General features: G+C 48.1%; 1 long non-coding RNA gene across 1 annotated transcript in view; it reads right to left on the bottom strand.

Moving 5' to 3' along the window:
* Positions 1-794: 794 nt before the first annotated feature.
* The window catches only part of LOC129384947 (uncharacterized), a 37,495-nt gene continuing 17,795 nt past the window's right edge, over positions 795-20,494 (bottom strand). The window contains exon 2 of the long non-coding RNA XR_008612494.1: positions 795-828. This is a non-coding gene — a long non-coding RNA (uncharacterized lncRNA). The remainder of the gene's footprint in view (positions 829-20,494) is intronic.

The raw sequence follows: 20,494 nt of genomic DNA, 5'->3' as shown, positions 1-20,494 counted from the left end.
CATCATCAACCATGCCAGTAGTCTCACTCCCCTTCCCTCTTCCCCAGTGCAGAGTAGCAGACTAGAGCTCACTAGCTCAGGTCGACCTCTCCATCTTTCCTATAAAAAATTATATTAAATCTGAGTACACGGGTGTTTTCGCATTTCGCCCCCATCGAAATGCGGCCGCCGTGGCCGGGATTCGATCCCGTGACCTCGTGCTCAGCAGCCGAACACCATAGCCACTGGGCAACCACGGCGGGTTGTGGGTATCGGCGCTGCAATTCGCCATTATGTTATAACAAGCCCAAACTGCCACATTGCTATTCTATACCATCTATGAGGGACTCAGCAGGGTGTGTTTTTTGTAAAATAGTTCCAAATGTTCGATGTTCGTACTGAGAAAGAATAGAAATCATAGTTGCACGTACCTTGCTGATTTCATGTAGGCATGCAAACGCACTGTTTGTTTGGAAGTGCACTATAGGTTGCAAGTTCTGCGCCCATGTTCTCTGTTGTTCCATTTTGTACAAAATGGTACGTTGTATATTAGCTTTCCGGCTTTTGAAGATAATTCTTATAGTTGGAACTATTTCACCTTCTTCCAACTTGAGAATTTACTCATTCATTTTGCCACTATGCACATACTTGTTAAATTTTGTGGGGGGGGGGGGGGGGGCTGAGAATCATAGCTATTCAGACATACACTTACTTTTGTTTATGGTCGAAATCATGCGTGTGTATTTCTGCGGCTCACTACTAGCTGTCGTCGAGGATGTGGCCTCATCGCTGTAGTCGTCGTACTCTTCGTTTCCTTTATAAAATGTCATATTAATTAGTGCGCTGGCCCTGCAAAATAAAGGGCACATGTAGTTTACCTAACTAGAATTGAGTCGATAACCGTCGATACACGACAGCGCTTACCTTGCAATAGTTAAACAAGAAGGAAACATCGAGCTCTCACAACCACTGGATGTGGCATTGCAGATGAATATGGGTGCTTCTATTGCGAACAAGCAATTTATTTTTCCTTCAGCAAAATTAACTCTAAATTAATGTAAGAATACGACTTGATGTGTATCTTTTTACGTTCTTTCCTAGAAGAAACTTTATGACCTATTGAATTAGGAGACTGGAGACAGGAGTTGGGTGTATAGATAATAAGAATTCGCTTTACCATATACCGATCCGACTCCCATATCAAAATCCATATTAAAACATATCAATATACTATAAAATACTGCCAATATGATCAGTTTTGTGGGATTCATGCAGACAGCGTGGTTAGGGACAAACACACCATTCTGCTGCATCGTATGTCCCACGATAGCTACACAGACTACGTGAGGCTTTGTATTTTTGATAAATACGCAACAGGCAAGCGGCGCTGGAGCTTGCGTCACGCACTCTGGCAGTTTTCGCACGACTCCTGATTGCTTAAACCACCGTGCGAGAACTACTTGAAGTACTGTGTCAATGCTTGAAATAATAGATAATATACGACGCTTATTCAGAATGTAAGGGTCATTTGGGCCTAAAAAATATATATTCGTCCGTAACTATATTTATTGGCGGTTTTAGTTTAGTAAAAACCTACCTCACGTTTTTACATGGTTACTGTGAACGTTTAAGCATTTTTCGTACAGTTGCACCAGTTTCTTTAGTCCCTTTGCATAGAACTAAAATGATATTGGGCGCGTTAGGTAACGGCGCTCAGAAACGAAAGCCTCGCACTCCAGGGCCCAACGTAGCATCGATCGCAGCTTAGCGGCGACATTAAACTTGCCAGAAGGGAGGAGGGGAAAAAGAAACGAGCACAGCCAAGAAACGTCCATGTTTTCATTCATTTTGCCCTTCTTGTACTTGGTGTCAAAATGGTACTGCTGAATAATGAAGCTCCACCCCAGGAAGCGACTGTTCTTTGATGTCGCGGTTTGTAACATGGCCAGGGGACAGTCGTCCATCTCTACGGTGAATTTCGTGCCTCCGGTATATCGCACTGAAATCTCCGAATGGGCGACACAATACAAGCACTTATTTTTTTTTCGACGCGCAGTATGCACTTTACGAGACCGCACTTTTTTGCTCAAATACAGCACTGTATGTTCGTAACCGTCGTCATCTCTCTGGCAGGAAATGGCACCTAGTCCTCCATCACTCGCATCACACTGGACCAGAGAATTCTCGGTCAAAATCGGGAGCTCGCAATAACGAAGGCTAGTCAATACCACCTTCTGGCTTAAGAAATGCAGCTTCCTTCTTTGCATCCCAGACTACATTTGTCGATTCTGTCCCGCGGAGAGCATCAGTCAGGTAGCTTGCAAATTTGAATAATTCTTTATGTGTATGAATATAATACCCAGTGAGCCTCAAAAATACCAAATGATTGTCTTAGTTTCTGTCAACGGTTATCTGCTATCGCTGATATTTTAACTTTAATGGGTTTCTTAAAACCTTGACCTATGTGGTGACTCAGGTAGTCCACGGTCGCCGTTGCAAGACAACACTTCTCAGTTTTTACGGGGGCCCACCTTCACGAAAACAGCTAAGCACCGCTCTAAGATGCACCAAATGGCTCGCCCTATTAATCAGAAAAGACTGCAAAGTGATCCAAGCAGGGCATGGCAAATGCTTCAGAACCCTTTAGAACCATAACTATGAAGCATGAAAAACAAAAAGGATGCGCTTTCGGAGTTTGAAGCTCATCACTGTCGTTTGATAACTGCCTGTTGGTATCACGAATGACGCGTATCTGCTCGCTCACTCCATGAGTGGTAATTGCCAGCAATAACATAGCTGATCCGTTTGAGAACAAGTAAGGATATCATTTAGAGAGCTTTCCTGAAACGCCAGCTTCGGTTGTTAGCCTACGGACAGCACCATTTATGACCACTGTCGCGATTGGCAAGCACACGCTCTATTTTCCTGCCACCTGGTGGATCCATGCACGTTTACCTGAGTAGTCGAATGGTGGGACATGCCAAGGATAGATTATATTTATTCTGCGCCGAGTGGCGCAGTGCTCTGCGCCGTTTCCCCTCTACTACCAGGTCATGCGTGTAGGCCTCCAACAACTTCATGTTCGCATTCAATGACATACGAAAACGCAGCCCTTTCCTTTGTGCAGTTTACTGCTGTGTGACCCGGCTCATTGCATTTGAACCAAATGAGGGGTTTCCTAGTCTCCAAAGCGGTCTTTGCCCTTTGTGCGTTGGTCAGGTTTTACCTCGATTCGCTCTATTCATTTCTTTCATTTTGACCTGAAGAGGCCCTTTCCTCTCTCTCAACTCGAGGGCTTGAAGGGTGCTTCACAGAAAGATTATTAGCATTTGTTTTCGAATTGTAGGCCCTATTAACTCCTAGGCTGCTCCTAAGCTTTCGGCGTGACGCTTACTCCTCGACGAGTAAGGCCGCATTCGTCCCAGAAGGTACGTCGCCCCAGTTCTATAAACAATTACTTTTCTGCTCTGGGACAAAGCTGTAAAACTTCCGTAACGTAATCCTCTCCGCTACAGCGCGCATCTGACGGTAGGACCCAGTGCTTTTTAGACATTCTGTTAGGTTTACTCATAAATTGTACAGAAAGTCAGAATAGCTCTCGTCCATGGACTTCTTCACACCCCAAAATATTTGTCTAAGCCCTTCTGCGCTAAATCTGTACTTCCTCAGAAGGCAAGCCTTGACCTTCTCGTAGCTATCCGCGTCCTCCTGGCTCAGCAGCGCAAGAACATCTGCTGCCTTGCAGGACAGAGCTGTCAGTAGCCTCTGAGACCATGTGTCTCACACAAGCGATAGTTTCTCACAGGTTCGTTCAAAATATGGAAGATTCAAACAATTTCTCCTGATACTGCGTATGGCTACATGTACCTACACATTTTGAACTCTTGTCTCCTTGTTGAGAAGAGGTATCGCTTGCTGGAGACAATTGCCCGACCGAGTACTCAACTTAAGTTTCAACTCGCGGATCTCAGTCTCGCGCTCTAGCCTTTCTGCCTCATACTCCTGCCTTTTTCGCCCTTTCTCGCTCTTGTTGCCGTTTTTCTTTCTCCCTTTACCGCTCTTGCTGCTGTCTGAGCGGCTCTTCCTTTTTTGTTCGGTGAGGCTGCATGCTTCACTGAGCTTCTCATCACCGGCCCCGAAATCAGTCATTGCCTATCATGGGTTTTCGTGCCAAACCCTTTGCATCAATCCCAATTCCTCACACAAAAGCAATAGGTCCAGCTTCTGCAGCCTCTGCAAGGCCTGGTTGCTTTTAGAGTGCCGGCTACTTCCAAAACAACAATTCCAAAGTACCTAACCTCAAGGCTTTCAGCAAAGCTATCTGCCAGTTCTAAAATCTAACCCTCTTTTAGAAGCTGGTTTACATCAAAGGAAAATCAAAGTGCTCGCCCGCACGTGATAGATGTCTCGAGACAGCTGCTCTCTCGCTGATCGACAGTTGTTGTCGCTTGTACCTTCATATGTCGTCACTGATCCCTAGTTGTTGCGGCGATAGGCTTTCTCTCGAACCCGGCTCCCTTTGATAGCGTGGCGGAGGCTTCGGATAGAAGACAGAAGAAATCAGAAGATCGGAAGTTGAGAAATTGAAAACCAACAGGTTTACGGGCACTTGTACAAAACTTATTTACATCGTTGAATAGAAAAAATAGAAAAAGGTGAAGAGTTTAGCTACGAGCGCCTAGATGAGCCTCGTTTCAATGGCCCAGAGCAGCTTCTTTTCTCTCCTCACCGTCATTATAACACATCTCTGTTAACCCTCCCACCTGTCGGTAGCCAATTACACAGGTCACAACCCACCAGGACGAAAGGTAATCAGGAAGCACAAACGACACCGTTGCAGCCGGAATATCCGGCTGGTGGCCCCACCAAATTCCAGCGGATACAAAGGCGGAGAGAGTGTCCTGGTGTGGGAATGGGAGAGAAGATCTGTTACTCCCAACTAGTTTTCTCCGCTGCTTCTCAGTATAGCGTAGGCACCAGTTCGGGGTGTCTATCTTAGTGAATTGTCCATGAGCCCTTCACGTGGTCTTAGCTCCCCCGATGTGGAAATTCTATCTTCCCTTTGTGGAGATGCTTCTCTGGTTAGGGGAGCTCGTTACGGGAAAATTAGCTGCGCCGAGCACCATGTGGGAAGTGTGCTCCGAATACCTTCCCAGCGTGGCTCTCGCATGGTACTCAAGCGTGCGACCAACGGCACGTTGTCTATTGTAGTCATAACATGGTACATAGAGTGCATTTCAGTCTGTTATATTAACTCGAAATAAGTTTGCACGTGATGACACGGGAACCCTAAGGCGAGAACGACGAAGTTCGTGGTTGCGCGCGCGCTCTCCGAGGACCAGCCATCGCTAAAGGCAGACGTCTTTTTGCCAATCTGTCGGTGGTAAACTGTTTTAGTTGTAATAGCTGGGTGACATTTCTGGTGGAGGTGCTGGGTACGGTCGATGTTAAGATCGCCGGAGCATCATCATCATCATCAGCCTGGTTACGCCCACTGCAGAGCAAAGGCCTCTCCCATACTTCTCCAACTACCCCGGTCATGTACTAATTGTGGCCATGTTGTCCCTGCAAACTTCTTAATCTCATCCGCCCACCTAACTTTCTGCCGCCCTCATCTACGCTTTCCTTCCCCTGGAATCCATTTCGTAAGTCTTAATGACCATCGGTTATCTTCCCTCCTCATTACATGTCCTGCCCATGCCCATTTCCTTTTTCTTGATTTCAACTAAGATGTCATTAACGCACGTTTGTTCCCTCATCTAATCTGCTCTTTTCTTATCCCTTAACGTTACACCTATCATTCTTCTTTCCATAGCTCGTTGCGTCGCCCTCAATTTAAGTAGAACGCTTTTCGTAAGCCTCCAGGTTTCTGCCCCATACGTGAGTACTTGTAAGACACAGCTGTTATAAACTTTTCTCTTGAGGGATAATGGCAACCTGCTGTTCATGATCTGAGAATGCCTGCCAAGCGCACCCCAGCCTATTCTTATTCTTCTGATTATTTCAGTCTCATGATCCGGATCCGCAGTCACTACCTGTCCTAAGTGGATGTATTCCCTTACCACTTCCAGCGCATCACTACCTATTGTAAACTGCTGTTCCCTTCCGAGACTGTGAAACTTTACTTTAGTTTTCTGCAGATTAATTTTTAGACCCACCCTTCGGCTTTGCCTCTCCAGGTCAGTGAGCATGCATTGCAGTTGGTCCCCTGAGTTACTAAGCAAGGCGGAGCATACCCCAGACCTAAGCCCGGCGAGTAGTTCAGCCGAGCTTACGCCTGTGCACGTACATGCCAGCCGACGTCTCCAGGGACTCCAGCCACCGCACGGACTGCTACCCGAACGAACCAGAATGACGAGCCAACCACCTCCTGCCACTCCTCCAGCATCGCACGTTGTGGTCAATCACATCCGGACGCCGAATTTGTTCCACGGAAGTGCTTCAGAGGACGCCGACGACTGGCTTGACCATTTTGACCGGGTTCCAACCTCAACGACTAGAACCACGAGCGTAAGCTACGCTACGTGTACTTCGCTCTTGAGGATTCCGCGAAAACATGGTTTGAGAACCACGAGGCGACACTGACGTCATGGGAAGAATTTCGTAGGCAGTTCCTCAATGCCTTCGCCAGGGCGGACAGGAAGGAGAGGGCGGAGTTAGCGTTGGAGGCAAGAATTCAAGGCCCGAATGAGCGAGTGACGGCGTACGTAGAAGATATGAGTCGGCTTTTCAGACGTGCGTACCCTTCTATGATTGAAACAAAGAAGGTGCGCCATCTCATGCGGGGCGTCAAAGAGGAAATCCTTGCTGGCCTTATTCGAAATCCGCCGACGACACTTGCAGAGTTCCATGACGAAGCCACAACTATGGAAAAGGCCCTTCAACAGCGGGCCAGGCAAAACAACCGCGACACCATGATTTCAAGAGAGCTCTCTGCCGTTACGCTCGGTAACGATGTTGGCGCCTTGCGAGAACTCATCAGGGCTGTCCTCAAGGAGGAACTCCAGAAGATGCAGACGACCACTGCCCCTGTGGGACAACTTTTCATTGCGGAAATGGTGCGCGCCGAGGTCCGACAGGCCATCCATATTCCTGGACAGTACGAGGCACGACAGCAGGGACCGCACGCCGAAATGAGTTACGCTGAAGCAGTACGCCCTCCGCCACCTTCAAGTGCGTGCAGCATGGCACACCCCACTCACCAAATGGACGTAAGCTGCAGGCCGCCTCGCAGCCCACCGCACATCGCCGAAGCAAGGACTAGGAAGAGCGACGTCTGGCGCACCACAGACTACAAGCCCCTTAGGTTTCATTGTGGCGAAGCCGCACACATCTACAGAATGTGTCCTTATCGTCATGTTGGGCTCCGTGGATTCTCGCCGAATGCACGTCGTCCACGACCTGGTGAGCGGCCGCCGGAAATAGAGTTTCGTCGCGAGTTGTCGCAATGTTGATCAGCGATGGCAGGAGCCCCGTTCGTCGTCTCCTGCTCGTTACAGGTCACCATCACCAAGCCAAGCCTTTACTCGCGGCGCTCTGAGACGCCGCTCGCCTAGCCCGGCGGGTCGGGAAAACAGAGTTCAGCGACCTCCGGAGGTGAGGCCGCTGACGACGACCGTACGTAAGATCCTCCACTACGACGATAACGACGGAAACAGAACGACGCAGACGTACAGACGGAGTCAAATACCTTACGAGAGGTAGTAACGTCGAACATTCCCGTCACCATAGACGACGAAGAAATAACGGCGTTAATCGACACTGGAGCGGACACTTAAGTTATGAGCATGGACCTTGCCTGCAAGCTGAAGAAAGTTTCTACCGAGTGGACTGGGTCGCAGATTCGCACTGCAGGAGGCCATCTGCTAACCCCGGTAGGAAGATGCACAGCTTGAGTGAGCATTCATGGGCTTACGTACTTCGGAGATTTCGTTATCCTCCCAAGCTGTTCGAAGGACCTAATTCTGGGAAAGGACTTTTTGCAGGCTAATGGAGCTGTGATTAACTTACCAAAGTCGCGGGTAACGTTTTCGACGGCGACGCCTTAGCACGGAGCAGCACTGACGACACGTATGTCAACGCCTTGAGGATTGTTGACGAGAGCACCACGGTGCCGCCAAGGAGCAGCGTAGTGACCCTCGTCACCTGTGACGCGTTCGGCGGCTATGAGGGTATTGCCGAGATAAATATCGCGCTGCTGCTCGAAAGACACATCTGCATCGCCCGGGGCCTTGTTCGAATACAGCATAAGTGCTCGCAAATTTTGTTGACTAACTTCAGCCATGAGTATCAGCATGTCCCTCAAGGTACAGCTGTGGCATTCCTGAACGACATTGCTGACTGCTCCGACATCGGCACGTTACAAGTGACTTCACCGATGCAACAACTCACGCCAGCCTGAATACCCGCGTCCACCTTAATGCTGACTTAGCAGATGTACAGAAGGATCAGCTGCTGCGCCTACTGACAGAATTATCCGGCTGTTTTTCCACGGAATCCAAAGTCCAGCGCACTTCCGTTACGCAACACCGGATAGTTACAAAGGAGTCGGCGCGGCCTGTTCGTCAGTATCCGTATCGCGTGTCACCTATGGAGCGGGAGGCGTTGAGGCGACAAGTTCAAGAGATGCTAAATGATGACGTCATCCAGCCGTTGACAAGTCCGTGGGCATCGCCTGTCGCACTAGCAAAAAAGAACGACAACACACTCCGCTTCTGCGTTGACCACAGACGGCTTAACCGAGTCACCAAACGCGACGTTTATCCCCCGCCACGGATCGATGACGCTTTGGACAGTCTGCGTCATGCTCAGTTCTATACTTCGTTAGACCTAAAGTCAGGCTACTGGCAAATCGAAGTGGACGCGCGTGACCGTGAAAAAACCGCCTTCGTTACTCTCGATGGGCTGTACAAATTTAAAGTGCTGCCTTTCGGTCTCTGTTCCGCTCCTGCTACGTTCCAACGAATGATGGACACTGTACTCATTGGACTAAAGTGGCAGACGTGTCTAGTGTACCTAGACGACGTTGTTGCGTTTTCCAGCACGTTCGATGAACATCTCGCCCGGCTACGAAGTGTCCTTACCGCAATACGCAAGGCCAACCTCACCATCAAGCCTGAAAAATGTTACTTTGGCTTCCAGGAACTCAAGTTTCTAGGTCACGTGGTCAGCTCCCAAGGAGTACGACCAGACCCAGAAAATGACGCTGCCGTTGCCGAGTTTCCTCGTCCTAAAGACAAAAAGGCTGTTCAGCGGTTCCTGGGCCTCTGCGCTTACTACCGTCGTTTCGTTGAAGGCTTCTCAAGGATTGCTGAACCGCTCACGAGACTGACGCGACAAGATGGGCCCTTTGCCTGGACGGAAGACCAAGAGCAGGCCTTCACCGAATCGCGTAAACGACTTCAATCTGCTCCACTGCTGGCGCATTTTGATGACACCGCGGCAACTGAAATACACACCGACGCCAGCAACGTAGGACTCGGGTCCATTCTGGTTCAATGGCAAGATGGCGCAGAACGTGTAATTGCGTACGCAGGTCGTAGTCTGACAAAAGCAGAAGCTAATTATTCAACGACCGAAAAAGAATGCTTAGCAGTCGTGTGGGCCATCAGCAAATTCCGACCCTACTTATACGGCCGGCAATTTCGAGCGATCAGCGATCACCACTCGCTCTGCTGGCTTGCCAATCTACGAGACCCGTCAGGTCACCTCGCTCGTTGGAGCCTCCGCCTTCAGGAATACGACATAACTGTGGTCTACAGATCCGGCCATAAGCATAGCGACGCTGACTGCTTGTCCCGTTCTCCTATTCCCTTGACATCCTCCAACTTGGAGCTAGATTTGCCGTGTCTTGGTGTCGTCGACGTGGCGCGCATGGCTGACTATCAACGTGCAGACTCTGAGCTGCTTCCAGTCATCCGATATCGCGAGGGAGCTGACGTTGTTGTCCCACGCCTACTTTCACGAGGATTGACGTCGTACTGCCCGCGGAACGATGTCCTGTACGAGAAAGATTTCGAGAACAGCCAGGAAACGTTCCTTCTCGTCGTTCCGACGGCACTGCGCGACGAAGTTTTACAGGCGTGTCCCGACGATCCATGTGCCGGCCACTTAGGCTTCGCGAGGACATTAGCGCGCATACGGCAAAACTACTATTCGCCACACCTATTTTCGTTGGTTCAGCGCTATGTGCGAACGTGCCGTGACTGTCAGAGGCGTAAAGTTCCACCCGTCAAGCCTGCCGTCCTCCTTCAGCCTTTGGATCCGTCTCCGGCGCCGTTACAGCAAGTGGGAATGGACCTTCTTGGGCCATTTCCCACGTCATCCTTGCAAAATAAGTGGATAATCGTGGCAACTGACTATTTAACTCGCAATGCGGGGACGAAAGCTGTGCCGCGGGGAACTGCTGCTGAAGTCGCCAGCTTCTTCGTGCACAACATCGTGCTTCGCCACAGTGCACCCGCTGTACTCATTACTGACCGCGGTGCAGCTTTTACGGCAGAGTTATTGCAACAAGTCGTCACATTGACGCACACCAACCACCGTAAGACCACAGGCTATCATCCCCAAGCTAACGGCTTAACAGAGTGCCTAAACAGAACATTAGCCGACATGCTCTCCATGTACATTGATGTGGAACACAAAACATGGTATGAAATTTTGCCATACGTCACGTTTGCTTACAAAACCGCTGTGCAGGAGACCACCGAGTTTACACATTTCGAGCTTCGTTACGGACGTCGCGTTACAACCCCCTTAGACGCCAGGCTCCCGGTAGACCACGGAACCAGAAGGAATGACACCACTGAAGATTTTGTCGAGAAAGCCGAGGAAGCTCGCCAGCTTGCTCGGAATCGCATCCGCACCCAGCAGAATACCGACGCCTACCGTTACAACCGGATCCGACGGAATGTCCAGTACTTACCAGGCGACCGCGTGTGGGTGTGGAGACCTATCCGACACCGTGGGCTCTCATAGAAATTGTTGCGCCGCTATTTCGGCCCCTATGAAGTTGCACGCCGCCTCAGTGATGTGAAATGCGAGGTGGTGCCTCAAAGCTCTGATCCTGGTTCGAACCGACGCCGTCCCCGTGCTTAAGTCGTCCACGTAGTACGGATGAAGCCGTACTACGCACGCGAGGGATAAGCAACCCTCACAAACCGCTTCAGCATTGTGTACATTCCTGTATGTGTTTTTTTTTGTCTTTTCATGTTGGCACTCTTGTCCATAGTGCGCGCCCGCTGCGCTCGAAGCGACCGGGCCGGTCGCTTTTGAGAGGGGAGCAATGACGCGAAAGAAGTTTGCACGTGATGACACGGTACCCTTAAGGCGAGAACGACGAAGTTCGTGAGTGCGCGCGCTCCCCGAGGACCAACCATCGCTAAAGGGAGACGTTTTTTTGCCGTTCTGTCGGTGGTAAACTGTTTTAGTTGTAATAGCCGGGTGACAATATCAACTAAGAATGTTAAACTAACAATGGTAAGATTGCTACTTCGGAAATTACTATCGAGAAGACGCTTGATTACTCGAAATATGGAAAAAGGCGGCCGCAATTAGCTGTACAGCATCTGGGGGTGGTGGCCGTGACGAAGCAACACCTGTCGGCACCAACGAAGGACACAGGCACCCTGCGCGTTACCAGGAGACGCCATCGAGGTTGGTGATGATGATAAGGTTTATTGGCATTCTCTTTAAACTGGGGCGGAGACAGGTAATCACCTAGCCTCCTTGATTTATTCCGTTATTACTGGATCAATGCATATCTAGCATTTTGCCTATCTGGTCTCGATCTCAACTTTCCTATTCAAAACCTCTATAAGTATATTCCACCATTACCAACGTTTGGTACTGACTCCACCTTTACCAATTTCTCTCCTGCGTTTTTTCCCACCAATACTCTAATCGTCTCCAACCTATGTGGTCTGCTGATCAATTATTCTGTTCATCTTCATTGAATCGCAACGCTTTTCAAAGGCGGACGTTCCCTACCGGTTAGTGCTGCAACCATCCATTACGATGCGCTGTGTGGTTCCCGGCTTTTAATTTGTTAGCACTAAGAGTGTCAAAGTGGAAAAAACGAGTTTCCGTGGGAAGTTTTAGAATTCGGTCACGTCATATGGTCATACGCTGCGGTTAATTTCACACATGAAAACAGGCTTCTCGTTATGATATTTATTCATTAAATCCAAGGACCTGTAGGGCTGTGGGTGCTGCTATTTCAATAAATTATCTCTCTCCCGCTTTCCTCTTTCTTGTCCCCCTTTCCCCTTCCCCAGTGTAGTGTCGCAAACCGGACGCTCCTCTGGCTGACCTCCCTGCCGTTCTTCTCCTTGCATTCTCTCTCTCTCGTTCGATTGTGGTCGTTTGCAAATGTAGTAGTAAATTAGTTTATCCAGACTGATTACAGTTAATTTTATGCAGACAAAAATTTTATGTGGACGTAAATTATGCGGATAATGCCGCAGTACATGAAGAAATTATTACAAAGACTCACAAAGACTCGGGATGGCAATGCGAGTAGCATTTGAACAGTGTAGGGACAGTCCATATTCCTGGAGTCACGTTTATTTAACATGTGTAGCAGTAACTCACAGAATTTCATTGCTTAGTCTGTGTCCAACTTAACCTGAGATCGTCCTACTTTGCTAAAGCACTCGTCGCCCGTTAGCATGAATGCATGATCCCTGCGCAGTGATGATAAACTGAAGGAGAAAGAATGATATCGATGCTAGGACAAAAGTGTATAACGATGACGGCATGATGAGAATGAAATGTCGATTCTTCATTATGATAATAGTATAACAACAACATGACGATGACGATGGCATGAAGGCAATGAGATGACGATTTTATGGCGACGACAAAATGTCGAAGGCTTGAAGATAATCGGATGAAGAAGCGGGAATGACGGCGATAGCACAACAAAAATGGCATGACGAAGACCGCATGACAACCGATTCATGATAGCAAAGGTGTGACGACGACGCAGTGGCGACAATGGCATGACCATGCCTATAGAATCACGATTCAATTATGACAGCCTGACTACGATAGATTACCGAGCAAGGAATGACAATAATGGCATGGCGGTACTGAAGTAATGGTGACGGTGAAGCGACAGCGTGACGACAACGGTATACAAAGTCAGCATGCCGAGAGTCGAATGTCGAAATTGAAATGATGACAAGAACACCGCGACGACATCCAGACGATGGTATGACAACGAACGGATGTCGAAGACTGTGTGACAGTGGTGCCTGACGGCGATGGCAGGACAACGGCATGAAGGCAAATGTATGGTGACAACGGCGTGACGATTAGAATTTAATCGCGAGAGCTGTAGGACAATGATGGCGAGATGACGATAACATGGCGAGAGTCGGTTGACGAAAGTGCAGCGATCATGATGGCACGACAACGACGGCATTGCGACGACGGTCTGACAAAGGAGGTATGATACCAGCTATCATACGATGACGGCATGGAAATGGTGGGTAAACCACGATTTAATGGCGACGGTAGGATTAGATTACAATGATGAAGAAACGTTACCGACGAGGCAAAGACGAAAGCGGTATGATGACAGTGGCATGACGACAACGGGATGACGTTACTAAGGGATGACAAAATAAAAGGACAGCTTAACGATAACGGCATGACGACCACTGTGTGAAGACGATGGCGTGATGATGACAGCACGACCAGAGTAGCTTGTGAAATGTGGAATGAGAACGAATGAGGACGACCTTGACACAACGACACTAAACACATACCTGGTGGCCTAAACCATTAGAAAACTTGGGCCACTGGGTCATCTGAGAAGACGTGATGATGACAGGAAGATGACAGTCAGATGACGAAGCTCCAATTATGATCAGGGTGTCGGAACGCAATGTTTTTTTTTTGTTCTGGTTTTAGTTTCATTCCACTGAAAAATGCCCTGTTCTTCTCCTGCTCCGCAATAAAAAAAATCATGAGCCACGCCACTCTGTGAAGGCAGATGCCAGCGAAGCTGTGTAGCACACGACAAAAGGTGACACAGAAATTTGAGCAAAGGTACCAACACAGGAATTGCATTGATCGGTGGTTATCGTGATGAAAGGAACTCACACACATTCATTTTATCACATTCGCGTGAATTCGTGACATATATTTGTTATAAATATTTGTCATACGCGTTCGTGTTTTCATTTCGCGATATATAGAGGCAAAAAATTCGAGACCGAAGTCATGGCAACGACAGGCAGTGGGCTAGTGCCGTCAGCACCTTTGCAGAAGGAGGGGCACCATGGGAACGCTGACATGATGAGTGCTATCGGAGCCAGCTGTACAAGAAGACGACGACGAATGCGTGTGCAGTGGCACGAGCGCGCTCGCTTGATTACGCTGAGTGGCGCCAACGAGCCTCGATCGGCTGCTCCTGGACGGCATCCCGGAGCTACAGCAAACACCTGGCTTCATCTCCAGGCTGCTCAGCATGCGGCGAGGACGAAATAGTCGACCTTGCTTCTGCCGCGCCTTCTTATACGAGACGGCTTCTGTGACTTCCAGGGGGGTTCACTGAGACAGTGCAGCGCTACTCGCTGACAGAAAAGGAAAGCCTCGCTATCATCAGTGCTTGCAAAACGTTTCGCGGTTACCTAGTCGGCAGATCTTTTCTACTAGAGAGGAACCACAAACCTCTCATCTTTGTCTTTGGAACCAAGCCAATCAGGGATTTCACTCCCCAACTCTAGCGAATTCGCATGTGACTGATGCTCTACAGCTACAACATCGTCTACGTGCCGGGCTAAGTCCTCCTTGTAGCCCATGCTCTTTCAAAAGTACTGTTGAATTACCCGACAGCGTCCGACTTGGCCATAGAGATAAAAGACTAAGTTGTACGCGCGGTCACCGAAATTGCTGCTTCAAGTTCTTCACTCGAGCAGCTGAAACATGGAAAAAAAGTCTGACGCAATTTGTTCCCAAGTGCGCATACTCGCTAGCTCTGGTTGGCCATCACCTTGCGACCTCAGACCGACGCTCAAAGAGTTCTGGCCTCACAAGGAGAGCATTGCAGACCCTAATAACGTTTTGATGTTTGGTTCGCGCATCATAGTACCGACCAAATTACAAAGCTTATTGCTTCGTCTGCCACATGAAGGACGCTCCTGTATAGACAAGTGCAAAGGTAGAGCCAAAGGCTCGGTGTGGTGGCCGACAATTGACGTCGACCTAGACAAGAATATCAAAGCTTGCCATAAGTGCCTACAAAATAGGAGATACAGAACGATGCCTCTGCTTTCCAGACTTTCCTGAACGGCTTGTCAGAAGATCGCAATCGACATATCTGCCTTCACGGATGCTGGAGGCTCACCACCATGGAATAATATTTAAGGTATGCCGAGATCGCCTGACTTTGTACTGTAACGGCTGCCGTGGTGGTTGCCAACTGAAGATATGTCTTCGCGAGACACGGGACGCCCAAAGTAGTTGTTACCAATAATGGGCCAAGATTCCCGAACGTTCAAAGCTCCGTTTTGGGAAGCGTCGCCCGCGACTACAACTTCGAGCACGTGACATCGATTCGGAAGTACCCACAGGGCAAAATGTAGCAGAATCTGTTGCAAAGGTGCTCAAGCAGCCTCCGAACAAAATAGGAGACCCCTACCTGACTTTGCTTGCCTTAAGTTCAAGTCCCCTCAAGAACGGGTTTTCTCCGGTAGATGTCCTGATGAGAATGAAAATGTGCACGTCATTTGCAGCACCCGCCGTGACACTTCTTCGCGGCTCCCTAACTACACGTTGCGGACGTTTGACGAAGAGTACCGCCAGAAGCAAAAGACGCGCTATGACTCCGGTCATGGGCTGCGCACCATAAGAGGCTTATAGGACCATACGGAAGTCTGGGTCGTCGACTTAGGCAAGCCAGGTACCGCTCAGCGGCGGGCCACAGAATCCCCGTTATGTCGGGTTGAAACGGACCACACACCTATAAGACGCTACAGCACTGATCTTGTCCCATTACCCAATAGACTTAAAAACCTTGGAGGAGAGAACGAAGAAAAAACTGCGATGCAGCCAGACGACCAGGTAATTCCTACATTCTAAAGCGATGCGTGGCAACCTGCGTCGCTGATGCCGCAAGAAGTCTCATCACAGCCAATATGTGCCGATCCCACGCACTCCCGACCGAGAAGCAGCAGATGCTTCATGCCACCGAAGCGACAGTAGTCTGACTGCCGACTCTTTCCGAAAAAGGGAAAGGTGGGCCACCTACATCGTCTTATTAGGCGGTGGAGTCATTATTTCTCTGAAAAAGTTAAAATATTAAAATTCATGCGCCACGCGCCTTACGCCCATGAGGCATTCTGTCCAACAAAATGCTCACCTGTATGAACAGATGAACGCCACATCTTTTACGATACGCGTTACGATTCGTTGCGCCATACTGCCCTATATTACGGTTTTGAAAACGCCTATACTATTCGAAATTCACTCGACAGTCTTACCAACTCTAGTGATTTTGCAGCAAAATGTGAAGAACAGTTAGATATTTCTTTGTTCTCAGTTTGACAACAAGGGGAAAATAAAAGGTGCAATATTCGAGTTCTTTGCACTGTAGGAATAATGAACGAATGCTACCTAGCTCTACTTACACCATTAAAATGTTTACACACGTTGGGGCTTAACTTGTCCCACAACAATAATCGTTATCTCCATTGCCTGCGATTACTTACTAGTTAAGTAATCGTGCTTCCTAAATTTAGTGCTTACTAGTTTCTTGTCGAGAATGCTGTGTTACGCGGAGAAAGCGGAAGCCGTTCGTGATATGCGAGTACCGGAATCGCAGCGTTAAAGAAAGGAACTGCAGGCAAGACAGATGGCGATTATAGTTGCGGGACAAGATAAGACCCATGGGGTGCCAACTCTTTTAAGGGTGTAACGTTCTTCCACAGCCCGTTTTATTTCCTTGTTCCACAAGATCCGTGGTTCCATCTTCCCACTCCAAGAATTTTTGCGTCGTATTTGTGTTGTCTTCGGAAGCATAACATCGATTAGATCCTAGTAATCCTAGATCGCTGTAGGAAGGGCCTTTATTTTTCTCATTATGCTTCTCGCGATCTCTGATATGGGTTAAACATCACCCTATCGAAATATGCACCGCCAGAGGCGGGACCCAGCTACCATTTGATTTCACTTAATTTTTTTATTTCACTTAGCGAAATCTTCCCCAAATCGGCGCGGAGCTTATTTTTAAACGTACTCCTTTGTTCCAGCATTCAAAAGTCTTAGCGGATACAAGGTGCACAATACAGCTTACGCGGTTGCACGATGTTCAAAGTTTTAGAACGTAAAGGAAATGAAAAAAAATCTCTTATGTTTTCATGCGCTTTATCCATACTCTACACAAACTTTTTAATGAATTTAAGGTATACTCAATTGTTTCCGCAAGATAACAGCACAAACAAAAATTAGTAAGCTTGTCTTTTACACAAAAGGCTAGAAAGTAAGCTTCTTGGCAATTTTTATTGTGTCTTGTTCATGCGACCTTTTTTCGAACTGTTTTTTGTGGATACTTTGCTGCAGGCTGAACGCAAATTGAAGTCTATTCAAGCTATTTTGTACCAGCATTAATAATTTCGGTGGGGTAATTTAAAGATAACACGCAGAACATTAAAAATGCTGCAAAGCAGAACATCATTTCCGATTTCAATCAATGTTCTCAAAAAAGCATGTTGTATTCTGACAACAAACTAAAGGAATTATATGTACATGCTGCTGTGTTAGGTGCTCCACGGGCTTTGTTTTAGAATTTTGTGCCATGCAAACATCATGTTTACCTGTGGCTTCCGTTTGAATCATGGATTAATAAGCAATCTCAAGGGCTACAGATGGAAGGCATGTGCTTTTTATTCGACATACAAAGGCGTGACAAGCTCTAACAGCGGTGGCTGCATATGGCGCTCTCATGCTTAAAACTATGTCGAGGACTCAACTCCCTGCCGTGGTGCTCGTATTCTAACAAGAATAAGCGCAAACACTCTGGAGTACTTGGATTTAAATAAAGATAAAGTAGGGAACATATAAAACATTGCCCACACCGTTCAACTAAGGCATGTCTCGTAGCCCCTCTCTTGTATGAAGCAATGAATACGTTTCATTAACCAGACAATCAACCATAAATAATCAAAAAATAAATCGACTTAACTTGTAAACTCGTGTAGTATACTTTCACTGTCTGTTCATTAGCACGATGCAAATAAACTGAAGCTTTACAGCATGAAAAGGGAGGGCCGGGGAGTTTTGGCGTTCCTTAATAGGAAACAAATGCTGTTGCGCTTCGTGTACGGGGTCGTGGCGTGGCAACGTCGTGTTTCCTGGCGGCTGCTACTTAATACATTCTCTAAGAAGCAACTTGCAGAGGTGGAGAGAAAGAAGTAAATATATTTTGAAGCATCTTTAATGGTAAAGATGTGGATAACAGTCGCCAAACTTTACCTAAAGCGTCTAACAGCACCGGCTAGCTTGAGAGGCATGGAAAAACGTATTGGTCATCGCGGGAGCCGATTGGATGCTAGATAAAAAAGAGATTACGTGCCGATGCAGGGCTGCGTGCCTCTGATTTCGTATGATGCTCGTCGTTGTACGCGAGTTGCAGCTTCTATACTAGAGAAACCATTTCTTTGCCTTGGCGTCCAGCCAAGAGAACTGTACAAAATCAGAAACTGTGCAGAATTTACCGTCATAACGTAGCGCGAAGGCACAATAACAAAGAAGAGACCCATACATGCGACACTTGCGCTGCTTCCAGCTTTGTTTTGGAGAGAGCGAGACAGAGTATATAGTGTTCCCAACTCGCAGGCGCACGCGCCACTTCCGAGGGCGATTATCCTGCTAGCATGATCATCGGTAGAACTGAAGGAAGTAAGCTCCGCGTTGTACAAAACAACAGAAGTCTGGCTTACAAAAGCACTGCATTCCTACTTTATGTAAAACGTTTCTAAAAGCTGACATGCCGTTTTATCTTTACTTCTGCCCAGAATCTTCACATCATGTAATCCCAGCTTATAAGTGCAGGCTTTACAGTTCGCTGAAATATGCGCAGTGATGTTTTTCTTCGTGTTATTAGCATCCTCCCTCATTCGGTCATTGAAGCAGCGGTATGTTTGTCCCACATAGGATTCGCCACAAGACAGTGGTATTTCATAAGCCACCGCGATGGCGCAACGCACGTAAGGTATGATGTATTTTACTTGACAGCTTGTCTTCGAGCGTCCCATTAGGCGGCGAACAGTTGGGCTAGTCTGTTTCGGGCCGACAACACGACATGCACTCCGTACCTATTCACCATTTTTTTTTCAAATTGTGGCTAATATTATGCACACACGGCCCAACTTCCGGCCTTAGGCCACTACGTTCACCGGCTCTTGCCTCACTCGCTGGTGTGCCCGCTTTAGGTTCTGTGGCAGGGATTCGGCCACTGGTGTCAGGACCGAACGAGGGTAGCCGGCTCATGAAAGCCTAACGAACTGCTTGTTAGCACTGTCCTGCACCTTGTGCTCACGAGAGTTCTCGAGTGCTGACCCTAGGCACAGTGAAGCAATAGATCTTTCGACAAGCTTAGAGTGCGTGGAATGGTGAGGCAGAAGTTCTATTTAGAGCACAGCTGTTAATAGCCTTACTTGCGGCGTGCGTCGGCGATGGCGTAACCGAGCGGACGAGCACAGCAGCGAAAAATGAAAAGGCGAACGCGGATCACCAGATGGAAGACGCGAGCCATGAAAGGCGGAGACCGACAAGAGCGGCCCCTTCAGTGACGTACGCACGGGAAACTGCTCTCATGCGGACCCGCCTGACCACTCGTTGCGTACTCGTATCAGCCGTTCGTTTTACGCTGTCGTCTGCTAGCGTCAGCTCTCGCTCACGCTTAATTGGTTGGCTTGCCTTGGTCTGGTTTGCGCTTGTTTCGACTGTCATGGTTTGCGATTGTCGTGTGATCTTATTATAAGCGCGACGCGATTTCTGTAGTACTTCCTGGAAGGCAAGCCGCACCAGCGATTACTCAGGAACCTTCGACGAGTCAAGTATGAAACCAGATGCACTTGACTCGCAGATCAGATTTTCGACAATGCATGGCTCTGCTTGTTTGCGTCGATAAATCGCGAAATAAAGCACGTATAGAATCGCGCTCAAATTTTGCATTAGGGTGTATCGCAATCGACGGTGATTTTTTTTCCACGGCGAATAGCACCAGCAAACATGATCCATTGAGAACGTCAGGCTTAAATCTAAGAACTGGAGGGTATCGTCTACGACGAATTTAAAGGTGAATAGCAGGCCTTTCCCGTGAAGTGTAGAGCAATGTAAATTTTTTAACGGTAAAAGAGTTAAATGTACTTGGTCCATCACAATTAAAGAATCATCAACGTACGAAAAAAATTAAAAGAACATGCGCAATGTAAACGCAGTTGTCAAGACTTTTGTCTCTTTCCGACAGGAATATGTCACCCAGTAAAGGTGCTACGCGTAAGAC

Source organism: Dermacentor andersoni, chromosome 4 (assembly GCF_023375885.2).
Source record: "Dermacentor andersoni chromosome 4, qqDerAnde1_hic_scaffold, whole genome shotgun sequence".
NCBI classification, from domain to species: Eukaryota; Metazoa; Arthropoda; class Arachnida; order Ixodida; family Ixodidae; genus Dermacentor; species Dermacentor andersoni.
This window is presented reverse-complemented; position numbering and strand designations above follow the sequence as displayed.